This window comes from Barbatula barbatula (assembly GCF_947034865.1).
Source record: "Barbatula barbatula genome assembly, chromosome: 5".
NCBI lineage: Eukaryota > Metazoa > Chordata > Actinopteri > Cypriniformes > Nemacheilidae > Barbatula > Barbatula barbatula.
Genome location: NC_136769.1, coordinates 7,368,662 through 7,387,086, shown reverse-complemented (window position 1 = coordinate 7,387,086; position 18,425 = coordinate 7,368,662).

The window sequence follows — 18,425 nt, the reverse complement described above, 5'->3', positions numbered from 1 at the left end:
TGCTTCACCCAAAAATGAATCACCTTCGAGTTGTTCCAAATCTATATAAATGTCTTTGTTCTGATGAACACGGAGAAAGATATTTGGAGGAATGCTTATACCAGGCAGATTTTGCCCAAATTGATACAATGGTAGTCAAAAGTGCCCCAGAACTGTTTGCTGTCCTACATTCTTCAAAATGTCTTCTTTTGTGTTCAACAGAATAAAAAAATGACTCCCATGGTAGTCAGTGGGGGGCAAATATTTAAGCATTATTCCAAATATATTTCTCTGTGTCCATCAGACCAAATTAATTTATACAGATTTAAAACATCTCGCAGGTGAGTAATGATGACTGAATTTTCATTTTTGAGTGAAGCCCAAGTTTAAATGGGCGGGGGAATCTCAAATAATTGTTTTTCTCTAATACACATCGATCATAATGAATCATACTCTTTTATTCAGAACTTTTTGCAACCTTCTTTTTGCCAATATAACACATGACAAGAGATCAGAGACAATTCCTTCATCCAGAATCACTCCAGACAGTTCTGATTTCCGGCACCGTGTTAGTGCTTCTCCTTTTCAGTTCTACCCACTCATTTTCTATAGGGTCCAGTTTAGGGAACTGGGATGGCCATGGCAGAAGCTTTGTCTTGTGCTCAGTGACCCATTATGAGTTGATTTTGATGTTTGTTTTTAGACCATTGTCCCCTTAGAAGATCCAAACTTGTTGAAATGAGGGGACAGTCAGGTTTTGATTTTCATATTTGTTCATATCATATCTGTTCATATTTGCATAACTATTTGCATATCTTTTAATATCCATGATGCCCTCTATCTGAACTAAAAATCTATCTGAACTATATAATGAATAATCAGCTAATAGTAATGAAGGCATATTGCACTCAGAAAAATGATTCCGCTAATACACAAATAAAGCCTATTTAAAATGTTGGCTAAGGGAGCAATACGCCATTTAAAGAACGAAGGGTCTGTGCTGTGAAACAAAATAATCAGCATAATTTAAGCTGTTAATCATTAAAAAAACAGTACTATATACACTAATGAAACTGTATTTAACATTAGCCAAGGTCAAAAAATTGAAGGAGTACATGCCTGCAAAGATTATGTAAATGTTTCAGCAGAATTGTATATCTGTAACATGCCCAGATTGACCTTTCAACTCACTTTTTAATAATTGCTTAAAGTTTAAAATAACTTGAAAACTGAAAGTATATTTAGTTTCCCAGAATGCACTTCACCCAGTAGCCTAATACAGAGAGAGAGAGAGAGAGAGAGAGAGAGAGAGAGAGAGAGAGAGAGAGAGAAAGAGAGAGAGAGTGAGTGAGTGAGAGAGACAGTATGGTTGAGTTATGGCTGATGTTCTGGTGTTTCCCCTACACATCTGCGTTATATAAACACCAGTGGACCAGTGACGGCTGTATCCGTTCCTGTTTCATCCTCACTGTAAATGCTCAATTCAGATTAGGAAATCCTCACAGCACTTTATACTGCATTTATTTTCATTTACAGGCGGCCTGTGTGTGAGCGCTCTTCATCTCGCTGTATGTCACTGTGCTTGTTTAGATCATGCTCTATCACGTATACAATAAGTGTGAGTCGGAGTACTGTGTGTGGGTGTGTACTCTCCCCGTGCGTGTGATGGATATTCTTCTCATTCCATCCATGTGTGCACAGTGGTGTCTGTAACCGCACAGCAGCCTCAGTTAAATTCCACTTTTTACCCACATGCTATCAATACGTCCAGCACAAACAGCAGACCAAAAGCTCACTCTGCACATCTCACAACCGCTGCCACCGCCACCGGCCAGCTGAAGCCCTCGATCGCTCACATTAACCTTGAGCTTCAATTGCTTCAGGCTGGTGCGGAGAACACTGGGCTGCATTCAGCCTTACACGACTCCAGCACATCTGCAACTTCTGTAGGGACGGAAACTCAGCTAATTTTCATCCCAATATAGATTTGGGTTGCTTAAAGGCAAGCACCTTGACAGGAAAACATTATAAATATTTTTATTTATATTTATTTATAAGAGATAATATAATATATAATTTTTGTGATTTAATGATTCTGCATAAAAACATCCTACATAATGTAAAGAACATTTTGCAAACATATTTGTAATACCAAGGTTATTTTAACTGACTAAAATTAAACGTTCTGTTCAGTTGAAATCAAACGAAAAATATTGACCTACAAATAATTGGAAAAACTTAAGTAAAGGACAAATTTAAACGTTGCCTCAAAAATAAACTGAAATAAGTTTAAAGCACAAAAATTATAATAATAAACAAAAACCAAAATAAAACTGAAATAAAAAAATTATTAATATTATATAGCAACATCAAACTATAAAAAAACTTACAAAATGACATAAGCATATACCAAAATTGCCAAAACTTTAACTAAAATGTATAAACATAAAATCTATAAATAAAAGCTAATTTTGAATATTGATAAAACTAAATCAAACTCAAATCAAAACTAGTAACTCTGTATGGAATAACTGAGGAAGACCATGTCAAAAATGTAAATCATTGGGAAATTAATTATTTTAAAAAACCTTGATGGTTTTAGACTAAATAGATTATGCTAAGGTGTCTATTTCATAGGGTCACATATTTTTATATTCACATTTAATACGATTTCTAAGAAAATCTATTATTTTATCCAAAACGAGATATATTTTAACCATATCTAAAAATAGTTTTGCATTCTAAACTTTAAATAAAACATTTAAAATTATTTTTTTTATTTAAATTCTGATTCAAACATTCAAATCCGAACGTACAATACTGTACAACAACAAATGTCATATTGAAGTAGGGGCAATTTTACAAGTATTCACAAGTATTTTTAAAGTCCTGAAACCCTTACAATATTTCAATATTTCCCTTTAATGGGCAAAAAACTCCATTCGGAGACAAAGAATTGTGTGTTTGTTTACGGCTATGTGTGTCAAAACTCCTGTTACATTCCAAGCGAGGTCACGGCTGGGTTAAAAAAGGGACAGAGGTTCCAGGCAAGTGTGTGTGTGTTCACCAGAAGAATGTTAGAGGCCCTCTGCCCATCAGTCTGCTGTGGAGGGATAGACTGGAGGGTGGGCGGAGGTGAAGGATGAGAGTTTGGGGTGAAGGGGAGGTGAGGGGGCACTCAGGGAAGGTCAAACGGCGGTCAAATACAAAACATACACGCACACAGTCTAACCAGTCAGCCCAGCTCACCCTGCATTCCGACTCACCAGAACAATATTTCCTTTTTACAAACTTCTCTCACGTACATACATACATAAAAAATGTCGTGTGAGCTATTTTTAGTTTTTGTCATAAGAAGAATCCATGTATGCTTGCGTGTGGGTGGCAACTTCACTGTGCCATAAAACCCTCACCCACTTTTAGTCTGCACAATGGCATTGCCTGAATCCAAATGAATGAGACGTCTGAAAACGGAACATGCACCCTGAACTGGGATCAATGCACAAAGCATCTTCTATACTGGCACCTACCAGAAGACCCCTACTGTCCTTAAAACCCTCCAACCACCCATAATCTGAACCCCCAGCCCCAATGGCTAAAAAATGAGACAGACCTTTGACCTGACATCGTTCTTACTCTCTCTCTCTCTATCTCTCTGTGGGTGGAGATTACGTCCAGTGCCAAGCGTAAGGACGAAGCAAAGATTTCACTTTACTGAAAGACCAACTACCAAAACTATTTTATCATTTATCTGGATTACATGTCCAAATTAGATGAAATACCTCTGTGTAAATAAAAAATTCATACTGCTTAAACGGCATAACTATATGTATACATATATACACACAGTAGCCCTGTTACTATTCATAGTTCACTACATTTAGATTTGGAAACGTTTCGAAACATTCTGTGTTTTTATAAACACAGAAATTAAGGATTGTAACTCGGTTTAGTTGTGTCCCATAGCAACATATTTTCTGTCACCACTGGATGAGCCATAATGTGTTTCTCTGTGATTTAGACAGTAAAAATGAGATTCCTTTATTGTTCCAGTCTATAAGGAGCAATATCTTCATGTCATTTCTAATGTTCTTTGCACGCCGATGACAGGCGCCGGAGAACAGACTGGAAACGTGTTAAAAATGTCTTTGGAGAGAGTGAGAAAAAGCAAGAGGAGGTAGTTTTCTACTGTGCTCCATAATTGTTGTTTAGATATCTGTCAGACGGTGCATATTGTATAGCTCATATGTACTCGTGTATAAGACAAGTCTGCAGCAATCATAATTATGTGTTTGCTTAAACCATGTGAAGAATTATGTAAAGCTCTCCCACACACCCCTTCGCAGGTGGTCTGTTGTGTCATTGGGAGGGAATACACAAACTTGTTCTCACTTCCCACTCTGTTATGACAACATGGGAGGAAGACAAAAGGATTTGCATCACAGAAATTCTTTCCGTCTCGGAGACACACACCTTTATATACATTTGAGCAACACACACGCCCTCTAAACCAGACACATAGGGGCCAAATATATAGTGCAGAAAGAACTCCATTGACCACCTCAGAAATTCTAAATTCAGACACACACAATAATGAAAATTTCAAAATCTTATATTTTTAGCAAAGCAAATTATGTTGACAATGCATTTTAAATAGATATTGCAAACACAAGACCAGAAGCTGCTGCAAGCTGAATGAAGATATAGTCAATCAGAACACTTATTTGCAGAAAGATCGAAGATTCATCATCAGAATGACAGTAAGTAATGGAAGGGTAAAGCATGATGCAAACAGATTTAACCACCGCACAACACACACTGCGGTGTTTACTGCTCAGAGAACGAGCCCCCTGCTGTTCAACTACGAGCGGAATTACAGGTTGGTGTAAATTTAACTTGGACTTATTTGTTGTGGTCATGTTTACATTTCTAATTTTAGTGAGAAGGGAAGCTAACAGATCCACCCGGAAGAACAACTGTATAAACAAACATGTACCGAAAAAAACTGTTTCTCAATTTTACTTAGCCTTTATACTCTTACAATTCCGTATAAGTGCAGGCTAAGAATTTTCGTTCAACGTTTTTTATTAAATAGCACCCGATATGTGATACACAAACATAAACGAGATATAATTCTACACGAAATTATAGGCTTATTATAGGAAAAGAGTTTCAGTGGGTAGCAATGGTATGCCGTTTAAATCGAATAATGTCCCCAAAATAAATTACAAATATGGTTATATCTTTCCGCCAATGCTCGAAAATCATTACGAGCCTGCTGTTGCATTAAGTCAATTAATAACTTTGAAAACACAACCAACCGACCATAGAGATGCTTTACCATGAGTGTTATTTTACGAACAAAGGATATTTTAGAAAATTGTCTGTAAGAAAGACAGTGAGAAGTTTCCTTTTAGTTCTTTGAGCATTTACATTTTACATTACATTTACATTTAGTCATTTAGCAGACGCTTTTATCCAAAGCGACATACAGATGAGGAAACATTGGAAGCAATTATAACAACATAGGCAACAAAATAAGTGCATCAAAACTAGTCCATTAAAGCCTAGCACAGTATACAAAGCTAGCATAAATTAATAAATGTATCCCACGGGTAAAGATAGCTTATCTTTTTTTAAGTTAACAAATGATTAATACAACTAAAATTAAATTCTTTCCTAGTATTTTTAAGTTGTTTTGTATTTAATTTTTTGAATCAGGTCAAATTGTGTATTAAAAATATGCGTCAATAAAAATACCAAATAAGATCTTAATAAGAATAATAAAATGCTCATTTTTATGTTTTAAATTCATTTTAGAGCCGCCTGCCTTTAACCACATTTATACCCAAATAAGAAAATATATTTGATTAAACGGCTATTATGAGGGCACATTTGCACATTTTCTCTGATGCGAAACGAATTCAATTTTTACATTTCACACCTGAACATCTGATTCGGATTAAGCTGCTATACGAAAATATGCGCTCATTTAGCTTTTTAGTATATGCAATATCTCTTTTCCAACATATCACTAATTTGTTTTTATTCACATTTCTGCATTGCCGTCAAAATGTCAGGCTCTCACAAGTGTCATTTCCCAAGGGCTGCATGTGACCGGTGTCATCAGACGTCAATAAGGTTCTGGCCTCAACTGCGCCACCTGCTGTTCATTCAGTCCTCCATTAAGCAACCTTGTGAATAGACAGCACACCACAATCAACCACCAATCACATACATTATTTCCTAACTTCAGAAGATGTTCTCAGACACTAAAATATTGTACTTCTGTTATCCGCAACGTTGTTTGAGGCAAAGTTGATGCTCAGCCATGAACACGCTCCAAAACATATTTTACCCTTCGGCTTCATTTAGAGACTCATAAATATTTCAGCTCTCGGAATACTGGAATGTCAATCCATCAGCAATGACACAGCACTCTTCGCTCCTTTCTGAATTCCCTAATTATCACCCAGACACGACGTTGATTTATAGTTTCCGACAAATGCCATGTGTCCGGATCTTTTGGCTGTTGAGCGACGAGGTTATAAATAAAACCTCTTTTTAAATTAGCCTACTGTAAGTATCTACTGTCCGTGTTTGATCACCGAATTCCTTGTTATATCTTCAATAAATTGCTGTCAGTGACGTCTAAATATATCTCCTCAACCGATTTAATGTATGTGCTGTTAGGATAACGACAGGCCTTGAAGGGTATAAATCAATTTTTTGGTGCTGCATTTAAAATCATGATGATCATGACGTTAATCGAGGGCTTACTAAATTAATATCAGTGGGTTTATTTAGGGATATGTGTATAACGTGCCATTATAAATAACTTGACTGAATATGACTGAAGGGATGGTTTCGCTAAAATCATGATCGAATAATAATTTTTGGAGACTTTAGTGTAGGCCTACCACATTTTAGAGTTTAATTTCGTTGTAAATAATTAAGAAAATATATTCTAACATAACTAGATATTTATAAATAAATTGTATTTGTATTTTACAATTAAAATACAATTATATATATATATATATATATACGAACGATTTATTGTCATTATAAAACAAGTAATAAACTAACAAAAAGTGATGTGCTCTGCAGGAAATTGCAAAGTGAAGAATCATGTCGTTATTTACACAACCGAGCCCATTCAGATGAACACTGCGCACATAGCTCTACACACCAAACGTGATGCCAAAACTTTATTTCAGAAACCTTTATTGCGTATCTATCACTTCTACGTCTCGATTATCATCATCAAACAGGACAGATATCATTTTAAGTATTTACCCTCACTATTTGATACACATCCGACTGAAATATAAAGCAACAAAAACGATATAAAACGATATAAAAGACGATCAGTCTACTTTACTGTGGGAGTTATCTTTAAACGCGTGTCTCATAAAACTAAAGGACTGGCTAATTATTGCTGAAATGGTGATAGAGAGCGTATAACGCTCAATTATTGTCAGAAAAAGGCACTTACAGGGGGAAATTTGGTTCAAATGAGGCTAGAATTTACACTTGTCATTCTTTTAACTGCGGCAAATGTTCATTTAAAACCACTCGCAAATACAAATACCATTACAGCATGGTTGACGTTGTTTCAAAGTCATTCAAGACGGTGAAACTACATGTTTAAATGATCGCAAACAATGATTTACGCATGAGAATTGAATCAAGGTTTGAGTTTTGGTAAAAACTCAACGTGTTCAGATCAGTGGCACAATAAACCCTAATTTTAGCTACTGTCACATATCAAACAAGTGAATTTGTGTGTACACAAATGCATACAAATAAAACAGCGTCAATGGTGATGTGAGATCAAGAAGCAAAAGTAAAGCACTTAAATGAATCGTGCGTTTCCACGTGTATTATAATTTTTGTATTTTGGCTGTAAGTTCTCGTCAACCTTAAAAAATAATGAAATAATTCAGTTTATTCATTCATTCGTGTCCAAAAAAGTTTAAAATAGAAACAGGGAACCAAGGGCCAGACTCTTCTACTGCAAGTCATGCTTCCTGGGGAGGGGGGTTATAGAGGGGCGCTGAGAGACCGCGGATGAGGGGCTCGAGATACCCGGCACATTATTTTTTTCCACTTACCAACAAAGTGAACACCCGCGACCGTCCTTCGTCTGAGGAAAAAGTTTCGAGCGCGATATTATTATACGGAAGACAAAGAAGAGAATCGATGATCCAACCAGCCCATCCAATGCGCGTTCCCGGCGTTGCAGCGAAGCAGCAAAGTGCTTTTGTTGTTTGGTAAGTTTGGTCCTTAAAGCTTTTCTTGCAACACATATAAACACCTTTAAAGTCAAAGCAGTTGTTAGCAGGTTATACTGACTCATCTATAATTATATCTGGTGAGCTTTATTTAATGACAATATAATCCTGTTTGTGTGCGAGATAATTTATGAGTCGTTTGTATTTCTTTGCTGATGATGAAAGGCCTGCTGCTGAAAGCTTTATTGCTTTAAACATTATGTCATAAACTATTGCTATAAATCTACAGGCGAGAAAACAGGCTTATATTTTTGTTCTTCCTTTAACTTGAAATGTAGGACACATTTTACAGTAAAATAATTCTTCATGTAAAAATAATTAAACTTTTAGCTGTGCTTCATAATTTTTTTTTAAATTGTATAATTCTTTGTTTGCATATAAACATTCACAGAAATATGTATTCATGTCCAAGTTCATTCATAAACACACATATGAATGAATGTATATATTAATGTTTTATTTAAAAACATAATTAAACAACTATCAATGTTTATATGTAAAATATATTTTATATAGGCAAATTAAGTTTTCGAATTGCAAAATGAATGTATTAATTTTCATGAATTCACCACATTAATTTATATATAAAAATCAATTCATGTATATAACCGTTTATTCATAAACATCTCAAAAACATACATATCCGAGGATATAGTAAATGGAAGGTGATATTAAAAGTTTTCTAATTAAGTATGAATTTATATACACATTGCTTTTTCAAGAAATTCATGAATTTATATGTATGTAAATATGAATAAACTTATATGAGTATTTATGTATATACATGTATATATAGTTAATAGAAGTTCAAATCAAAGTTTTTAAATTACAATATGAATAAGTTCATATCTACATCCATTACATAAAATATGAATTATTATATATAAACACACATTACATCCCATAAACACACATACTGTAAGGTACGAGGATATAGTAAATGGAAAGTAAAATCAAAGTTTTAAATTACAATATGAATTAGTTCATATCTACATCCATTACATAAAATATTAATTATTATATATAAACACACATTACATCTCATAAACACACATACCGTAAGGTCTGAGTCTATAGTAAATGAAAAGTCAAATTGAACGTTTTCTAATTGCAACTCCCAAAGACCACAATGTATTTAGCTTAATATTTCATTCTACCACACCTTACCTTGTTTAAAACTAAATGTAACTTTTCTCAAAAGCAAGAACTTCGCCAGATTCGAAATTCTCTAGATTACAGTCAACATACAAAAGTAAATATGGTAGACAATGACACACTAAAGCTGCCTCTAATGTTTACATATAAACATCTCTTTAAGTCGCTGCATAGCTCTTGTTCTATCACAAAGTTCAGTAATGCAGTTGTCAAACAGTCATGTGATTTATAATGCTGACGATGAAAAAGCAAAGTGAATTTCAGGGGCGTATCCTCCAGGCAGGTGCGGGCAAGTGATACATCTTCTTTTCCCCATCTTAAAATAACTAGTATTAGCAACATCAATGAAGAGTGAAATGTTCTCTGAACAAAGATACAATCCCTCTGACAAATGTTACTGCCAAAGCATAAAGCCAATACACTTCCCCGCTGCACAAAGAAGCGAGTCATCTCAGACATCCGAGATCACCTTCGGCTTAATTTTTGGGGTACATCTTTAACTCTTGTGTTGGAACATAAGGAGAAGGTGAATGCAAAATTGAATCAAAGATATACGGCCCGCACCCTACTCCTTTTGTGCAGCGTTTGGAAACTGTCAGCTCATAAGACTCAGACTATAAAGCAGTGATATTCAGACGACCGTGGACTCTCTTCATTGAACATTGTAAATGTCGATTCTCTGAATGGCATTAGAGCTGATAGGAGCTCAGTTCAATGACTGACAGTATATCACTTCTGTGTGAGTTAGCTTGATGCATGGTACCATGGAGAGCTACAATCTTCAACTAGAATCACATTTAATGTATGGATGGCCCATTAGGGTGGATTCTCACTAATGTAAACACATATTGCAGACCTCAGGCACAGACAGTTTTTGGAAAGTGTATAATGCACAAGAGACTATGTTAAGGAGAAAATATATGTGCGAGTATTTGAGATTTCTGTGAACGCTGAAAGATATGTTCGAGCTTTACACTCATTTAATGATAATCGGTTATTCATCAGTATAGCATTACATTCTGTGTATTTTGTATTACAGTCAATGTTGCATTTATAGAAATCTTTTTATGTCTATCTGTTACGACTTACAACTGTTGTAATTATTTGTTTATGGTTATAAAGAGTACAATTTATGCTTATGCCACAACTTTTGTCATTTGACCTGCTCACTCCATTTACATTTGATTCACCCCGTTTTCAACAAAGAACTGTATGAATTTCAAAAGTCAAAAAAATGACTTTTTGTAATTTCACAATCACGTTGTCCTCTCCACAAATAATAACGGGGGAAAAAAAGATAAACGGCAAACAATGAGGCTCTGTGGTTCTATTAAATTGGATGATTCAGATACACCCCAGCATCTCCCCTTGAAATGGTACGACTCCACCTGAGATTGTGGTTATTTGGGTCTAATTACCCACCTATGATGAAAGGGGGGGTCAACATCTGTGCAGTCTAGATTGAGCTACAGCCACCAACGGCCCAACATCTTGACGCTTTATGGTTTCGCACACGTCTGTTTACGAGCATTTTTCATGAATCTCTCACCCCAACTGCGATCGTCTCACCTCACTTCATCAACGCTTATTTCCCTCGTAATTTTCACCTTGCTCTTCATCCAACCGCTCGCTGGTGAAAGTCTCATATGCGCATTAGACGTGATGAAGCCATTAGCAGAACCACACACTGTTTCCACCACGTGAATTCACCATGAACCTCAAGATGAATTGCATAAGGTCCTTCATTGTTTTATAGACGCATTTCCATGCTAATTGCATTAACGTACAATTCGCCCAAAAAGTCCCCTGTTGTGTCATTTCTCTACTCCTGATTCCTTGAATGTGTGGATAATATCGCGATATACCGGTACTAACAATAACTGTGATATTAAAAATGTGATTATTGTTAACACTAGAAATGTCATAAATAATGCTGGGCTGTATCTGATTCCAAGATGTTGGTACTCACCCATTTAACATTTTAGTGTGAGAGACACAATACAACTACTCCCTACACTGTACATTCAGATTTTTAAATTAATTTCCTAAAAAAATAGCCGGTTTCTTAACATTTTATAGATATCGCAATAATATCATTATCATTGGCCACGATAAACATTGCAGTGCAAATCTGATATTGTGACAGCTCTTGTTCTAACAAAGAAATTAAGACGACCTTAACTTGTCATGTGTATAATCATTACGAGATGCGTTGTTTGTGTCACGTATTTCTGCTTTCTGGACCTACATCCATGCATCTACGCAAAGAGAGAAAGTGGCTAAATCTTTGGATTAGCCAAAACAGTGCGAGTCCCAAAATCACATACTGTTACGAGGCTTGGAGAGCCAGGCTCACATTTTAGGGCGTTTCACCTTTATGACCATTTAGGGAGTAAGCTCAAGAAAAAAAGCGAGATGAACACTCCTCTGGGTCTAGGGTGTGTTCTCAGAACAGACGGAAAGCATGTGCTGGTGTAAATAGGAAATTGAGTCAGACCGAGAAACACAGCGTGATGAGACGTTTGTGTCTTGGATTGCTAATTACGCCTCTCTGAGAAATAAATTTTCCGCAGTCGTCCCTTCAGAGCTCGATCACTCCGAGTCAAATGAGTTTCCATGCTCTTGGTAATTTACATCCTAGCTGATTTCAATATTTATTTTTAAACTACGGAAAACCTAGCTCTGTTTTCACACGCTGACAATTTCCTAGCGCCATACTTTCCACAAAGACCCTTTCAAAATCCAAAGAGAAATAATACCAATGCTCTCACATGAATTACAGTGCATCACAGCTACAAATCGCAGAGCGGCCTGCTGTTCCCAGAGTGTAAATACGTCCCCACAGCACAGCCGCGGTCGTGCTCTCTGGACCAAATGAGGGCCTAACCTGTTCTAAATAAATTCAAAGAAAAGATTTATCGCGACCGGCTGTAATATTCCACAGGGCAGCCATTTTAGAATGAGACCTGCCATGACTATCATAATCACATTCAGCGTAAGAAAGATAAACATCAGCGGAAGGGTTCGAGACCACCGTAATTGTATTGCTGAGCATTTATGAGCTGATGGTGCCAAGCATTAATTTGCCTTTTGTTTTGTTGTTTTCTCGGTATTACCATAACAACAGACATAGATAATTTTTCTAAAACTATTTTTAATTTTCATGGGTTTTCAGCCCATCGGTTAACTGCACATACACACAAAACAGCTCCACGGTGGCAAAATAAAAAGGATAAACTATTTTGATTGTACGTTGCACAGAGAAGCAACAGAGAATGTCTTTTATATTATATAATGCTACAATATAATCCAACTATTCAGACGTGTCATTCATAATTTAAGGAATCCGGATTTTATGTACAGTGCACTCTTAAAAATAAAGGTGCTCCAAAAGGTTATTCGATGCCATTTGAAGAACCTTGTTTGTCTGAATGGTTCCATAAAGAACCTTTAACATCTGAAGAACCTTTCTGTTTCACAAAAGGTTCACTGAAGGTGCTTCAGTTTATGAAAAGAAAGAGATTCTTTTGACTAAATGGTTAAGAGTGAATGTGAACTTCTCTGCACAGTGTGGTTCAAATGTATTCCCTTCCCTTTTTATTACAGGTTTACTTCTGGATTCTTCATGATCAAACACACCACTGGCTGTCTAAAGAATATATACTATACAATATTTCTCTAAAGACTAAATAAAATACAACTTAATCTTCCATGTGGAAAGATACAACGGTTAAGAGGGTAGAATCCAGAGTTCTTTAGAATCAGGAAGTCCAAACAAGGAAATGTACTGTATACAAGCGTTTGTGTGTGTGAAACAGAGAGACAACAAGACAGAGGAAAGAGAAAATCCAAAGAAAAGGAAAATAATTTACGATCTGGTATTGACAGAGGGACGGGGGAAGGACGGTTTGCATCTTGATGCTGTGCTGTTAGCCATTCTGAAGCCGTCTGCAAGTGGCTGGCGTCCCAGAGTTAAGGAGAGGTGTGAGGTTGCGTGTGTGTGAGGCCTCAGTGGGGAGCCAATTAAAGGATCTGGAAAGACGTGCCACATTGTCCGGCAAAAGGAAGTACAGCTGCCTGACCTTTGACCCCGGACTGGGTCATTTTGTACGAAAGCATTCCCTGTAGACAACGTCACCTTCAATGAACATTTCCAGCATAACCTAGAAAAGGTTTATGCAAAAAGAAATACTCTGTCATCATTTATTCAACCTCACATCATTCGAGACGTGTACAGTATGTGACTTTATTCTGTGCAACACAAAGAACATATTTTGAGAAAAATAGTTCAGTGGTTTGTGTCCATACAATGGAAGTCAATGGGGTCAGTGTTGTTTGATAACCAGCATTCTTCAGAATATCTTTTGTGTTCTGCTGAAGAAATAAAGTCTTACAGTCACACAATAAATGATGAAAGAACTATCCCTTTAAATGTCTCACTGTTCTTAAAAAAATTAAGATACATTTCCCAAGTTTTCTTATTCCATATCATTCACATGATACTGCGAGCTAAATTTTTGTACAATTGTTATTCAGCTTTTGCTGCACCAGCAACATTCATTATAATGGACCACATTGTATAATTTTAATCCCAAAAATTTTTATCGAACAAAAGTTAAGCCAAACATTTTCTGACCAGGATTTTGTCAATAGTATTCAAAAAATCTCAGAATTTACATCTGAGAAAAAGCTGCATTATTTTAAAAAAAGTTATGTTTTTATGTTCTGTGTAAAAAAATAACATATGGGTTAGAAACAACAAATAATGACAGAATTTTCATTTTTGGGTGAACAATTCCTTTAAAACAGTGTGCTGTAGCTAAAATAATTCATGCATCCGATGGATTTAGACTTTCTTGCTAATGAATCATAAATGCTTCTGCGCGGTCTAACACGGTAAAAGCAGTAAAACAAATAAACCCTCCATCTCCACCATGTCATTCAGAGCAGAGACTGTCCTACGGAGGTTTAGTAGCGTGCCAGGTGAGAGGGATCTGTTGAGCAGCTGATCTCAGTGAGACTGCCTCTGGTCTTTCAGGCCCTATTGATGTATTTTTACAATCGTTTCGAACGAAGAGGAGCACAGACGTCCGAGAATAATTGCTGCAATAAATAACAAGAAGTAATTTGGATAGAAATGCTCTGTTTCAGTCCTTATCCAGCTTTCCTGCGTCTTTCTTCCAACCGCACATGGTGTGTGTGTGAGAGAGAGTCTGAGTGATTTAGTGTGCATGTGTGTGCTTTTTTAATTCCTCCTGAATAGTTCATTCAGCTGAGGCAAGCGCAGCATCAGCTGGCAGCTGTGTGTGTGTGTAGGCTGATGGTGATTCTGATAGTGATTGTGTTCCTGGTAACTCGTGTGAATAGGATGACCATAAATCTGTAGGCAGAGATTTAGGGAGCTCTCGGCCCAGCGCCGAGCATGGTCAGAGGGGAGCTTTTTCTCTTTCACACACACACACACACGCGCACACAAGCACCGACACCCAACACACCAGGCTGTAAATTCTCCTCAGAATTCCGATCAAACGGAGCAAGCTTGGCCATATTTCACTTCTCCCTTTTTTGCCGTTTCCCGTCCCTTGTTTCATACGTTGTGCATGTGTAAGAAGCATGGGTCAATGTACATTTTATCTAATGAAGCATCAACCCTAACATTATGATACTGGAGTTCAACATGCACACAAACCGTCCCATAGAACCACACAAACAAACTGGAAATTCAGGACTGTAACAAAAATAGACAAGTACAAGGCACTGGCAAAGCACTAACTTTGCATGTCATGAATTACAGAGTTTAAGAAACAGTTTGACCCTAAAAGTTGTTTAATGCGTTTTGTCTAGCTATGCATTTTTTTTTATTTCCCCTGGTTACTCTTGTTTTTAGTTCATTGTCTTCATGATGAATTGAATCATTGTGTCCGTGTGTCGAACAGACAGGGAAAGCAAGGAATTCCAGTTCAACTCCATTCTAAACTTCGGCCTAAAACAGCAAACTGTTACGTTTTATCATGTGTATCAATAAATGATGATCACACAGATTTAACATAATCTTTGATGAATCATTACGGTTAAAGGATTTATTTTTGTGTGCATATTTCTGTACATTTCTTTGTTCTCATTATACCGGAGAAAGATATTTGGATTAATGTTCTTGGCCACCATTGACTACTATAGTAGGAAAAATGACAATGGTGGTCAAAAGTGCCCCAGAACTGTTTGCTTTGCTACATTCTTCAAAATATCTTCTTTTGTGTTCAACAGAACAAAGAAATTTAAAAAGCAGTTTTTCCTACTATGCTAGCCAATGGTGGCCAAGAACTGTTTGGTTACAAGCATGTTTCCAAATATATTTCTCTGTGTTCATCAGGACAAAGAATTTGATACAGATTTGGAACAACTCGAGGGTGAATAAATGAAGAGAGAATTCATATTTTTGGGTGAAACGCTTCTTAAAAACGCTTGTGCATTTTATCCCCATGATGCAAACGAAGAATATCTTACGCCTGAGCTTGTCCGCTTTGCTTTTGTGAACTAGTTTGGTAATCGAAAACCCACGTCTGCATGCATTGTAACCATCAGGAGTTCAACCTGTATAATTATCGATCAAGTTTAGAGAGGGAAGACCAAGTGACCTCCCCTTCAATCCGATTACATGGACACTTCATTTAAACTGAGAGTGTGGAATGATTTGGTTTTCTGTTTCCATTAGAAGAGACTAATGTTCTTTTTTGACATCCCACAATTCCTCACGGCTGCATCTCAGGGACACCCCTTCCTAATGAATTACATTTTCCCATTAAGATCTGTTACATACAGTATGGCCGTTTTCAAATGCACCGGTTTAACTCTTCGCTACATAGAAAGTATATTAACCTGATTATTTCGGACTGTAAAAAATGAGGTTTTGTACCGTTAATAGAATTACGTACTTTTGGAAATGGTCTCTTCGTCATACTGGATACTTTAACGTTAGTTATAATTCACCGCAGGTTCTGTTATCACGTGACAGTCAGTTTTCCATAAACAAAAAGCTCAGAAATATAAAATATTACTGTAATATCATAGTAGAAAAGATTACATTAGAGTGTTTTAGCATTTTCGTTTCTTTTTTGCTCGTCTTTCTTTACATCCCAATCAAAATTCCTTTTAAAAATAGCATCTTCTCAATCGCTGCCCACATTTTGTCCCCACAGTGTTTCCTCTCAACGTTTAACATATCTGTGCCCGTATGTATGTGAGACAGCAGCCACCTTCGATAATGAGGAGAGATGTGTACGGGCTGGAGCTCCAGGGTCCGCGGAGGCCCCATCAGGCAGATCACATGTCCCTAATGAGCAACCTGGCGACTGCGACCCGGCAATGCTACTTACTCTCTGTCTAAGACTCACCCCCGCACGGCCTTCTGCTTCACCTCACCAGCAGAGTTCATCCAGAGGTCACAGCCCTGCCTTGCACGTCCTGTGAGCTGGGAGTGAGTCGGGCTGGCTAACTGTAGAGAAGGCTACAGTGGACAGAGGACGGAGATAAGCCTTTAACCCCGGGGCTGTGTTTAAAATTAAAAACGTGAAGGTGGGGAGAGCGAAAGGCAGAAAAAAGAGAGCGAGGGAATGGTATAAAGAGATAAGAGACAGGCTCTCGGATCACAGATGAAGGGGGAGGAAAACCTTTGGTGGGAGTGATCAAGATCTGAGCTATAAAAATGAGAAAACAAGAGAGACTGTTGAAGAGGGGGGTTTCCAAATCCTCTCCTAAACCCTGAGCTGTAAATCATGTCCTGCACACACAGACACAAGCACAAAAGCATCTTTGAACACTGAAAAGCACTGCACTTTCAACATTTCTGCTGCATGGCAACAATAACAGGATGCCTAACAGGGATGAAATAAAAAGATGGACACTGACATTTTCATATTGTAATTTCATCATTTTGTCAAGCAATATGTGTTTCAGAGAAAGACAAAGACACAAAAACACTGACCAATATAGTCAAATCTGTTGCCAATTCTGTGCTGTTGTTTTTCCACTGAAAATGGATGTAAATGTCCTGGAGGATGATGTCATTAACTAAAGGGATATGACAGAAGTTTAACAGGATGGAAACACCTGGAATATTCTCAAATAACTGCTAGATTTTCATTTCAGAAATGAGTGCAGCTCCCGGGGACATTGCAAAACTGGCAACATCTGCTCAGTTGATGTGACTGTTGACATTATTTAAAATCCACCCTTATGTTCACTCGCTACAAAAAAATATACTCCAATAAACTGATTTCTTTAAAATATAAATCATAAAAACTGTATGCAATGTATTCGTGCAAATGAAATATAGCTGAGACATGTTTGCATGTAATGTAGGCACGAGCCTAATGCTTGATACAGTATCTCCTCTCTAAAAGATATTTAGGGCTCCTGCATATGACAAATGAGTAAGAATAACATCTTTATGTATGTAGTTTTTTATGCTACAACAAGTAAATTTTATAGGTTAATTGCAGTTTTATATTTCTTAACAGGTATATTTTTTTATTCTGGCCTTTTGATATTATTTATTTCTAGCCAAAGACGAGATACAAGACAAGACACCAGAGAGAAAGAAGGAAACAGCATAAGAAATATTGAAAATAAAATAATTGTTATTGTTATTAATGCTAATTAATGTAATTAATACAACTAATGAACACTTGTGTTAAATACTTTAACACTTGTGTTAAATAACAAGATGAATGTATAGAATACATACAAAACATTCTACGTCTGCAATCTTCATGAAAAGTCTTGCAAAAATGTATCACGGTGCCTTTAAGTTTGTAAAAAATATCATATACCTATTTTACAGTAGAAGTGACTACTATAAAATCACAGAGAAATAAATATAACAAGATTTAAAATCGAACTGTGATTTGTCATATTTCCTTTCTTTGGTAGTGGTTCTTGTATACTAGCAACAACTTGTGTTATTTTGGAATACTAACCCAAATAGTCATAGAAATA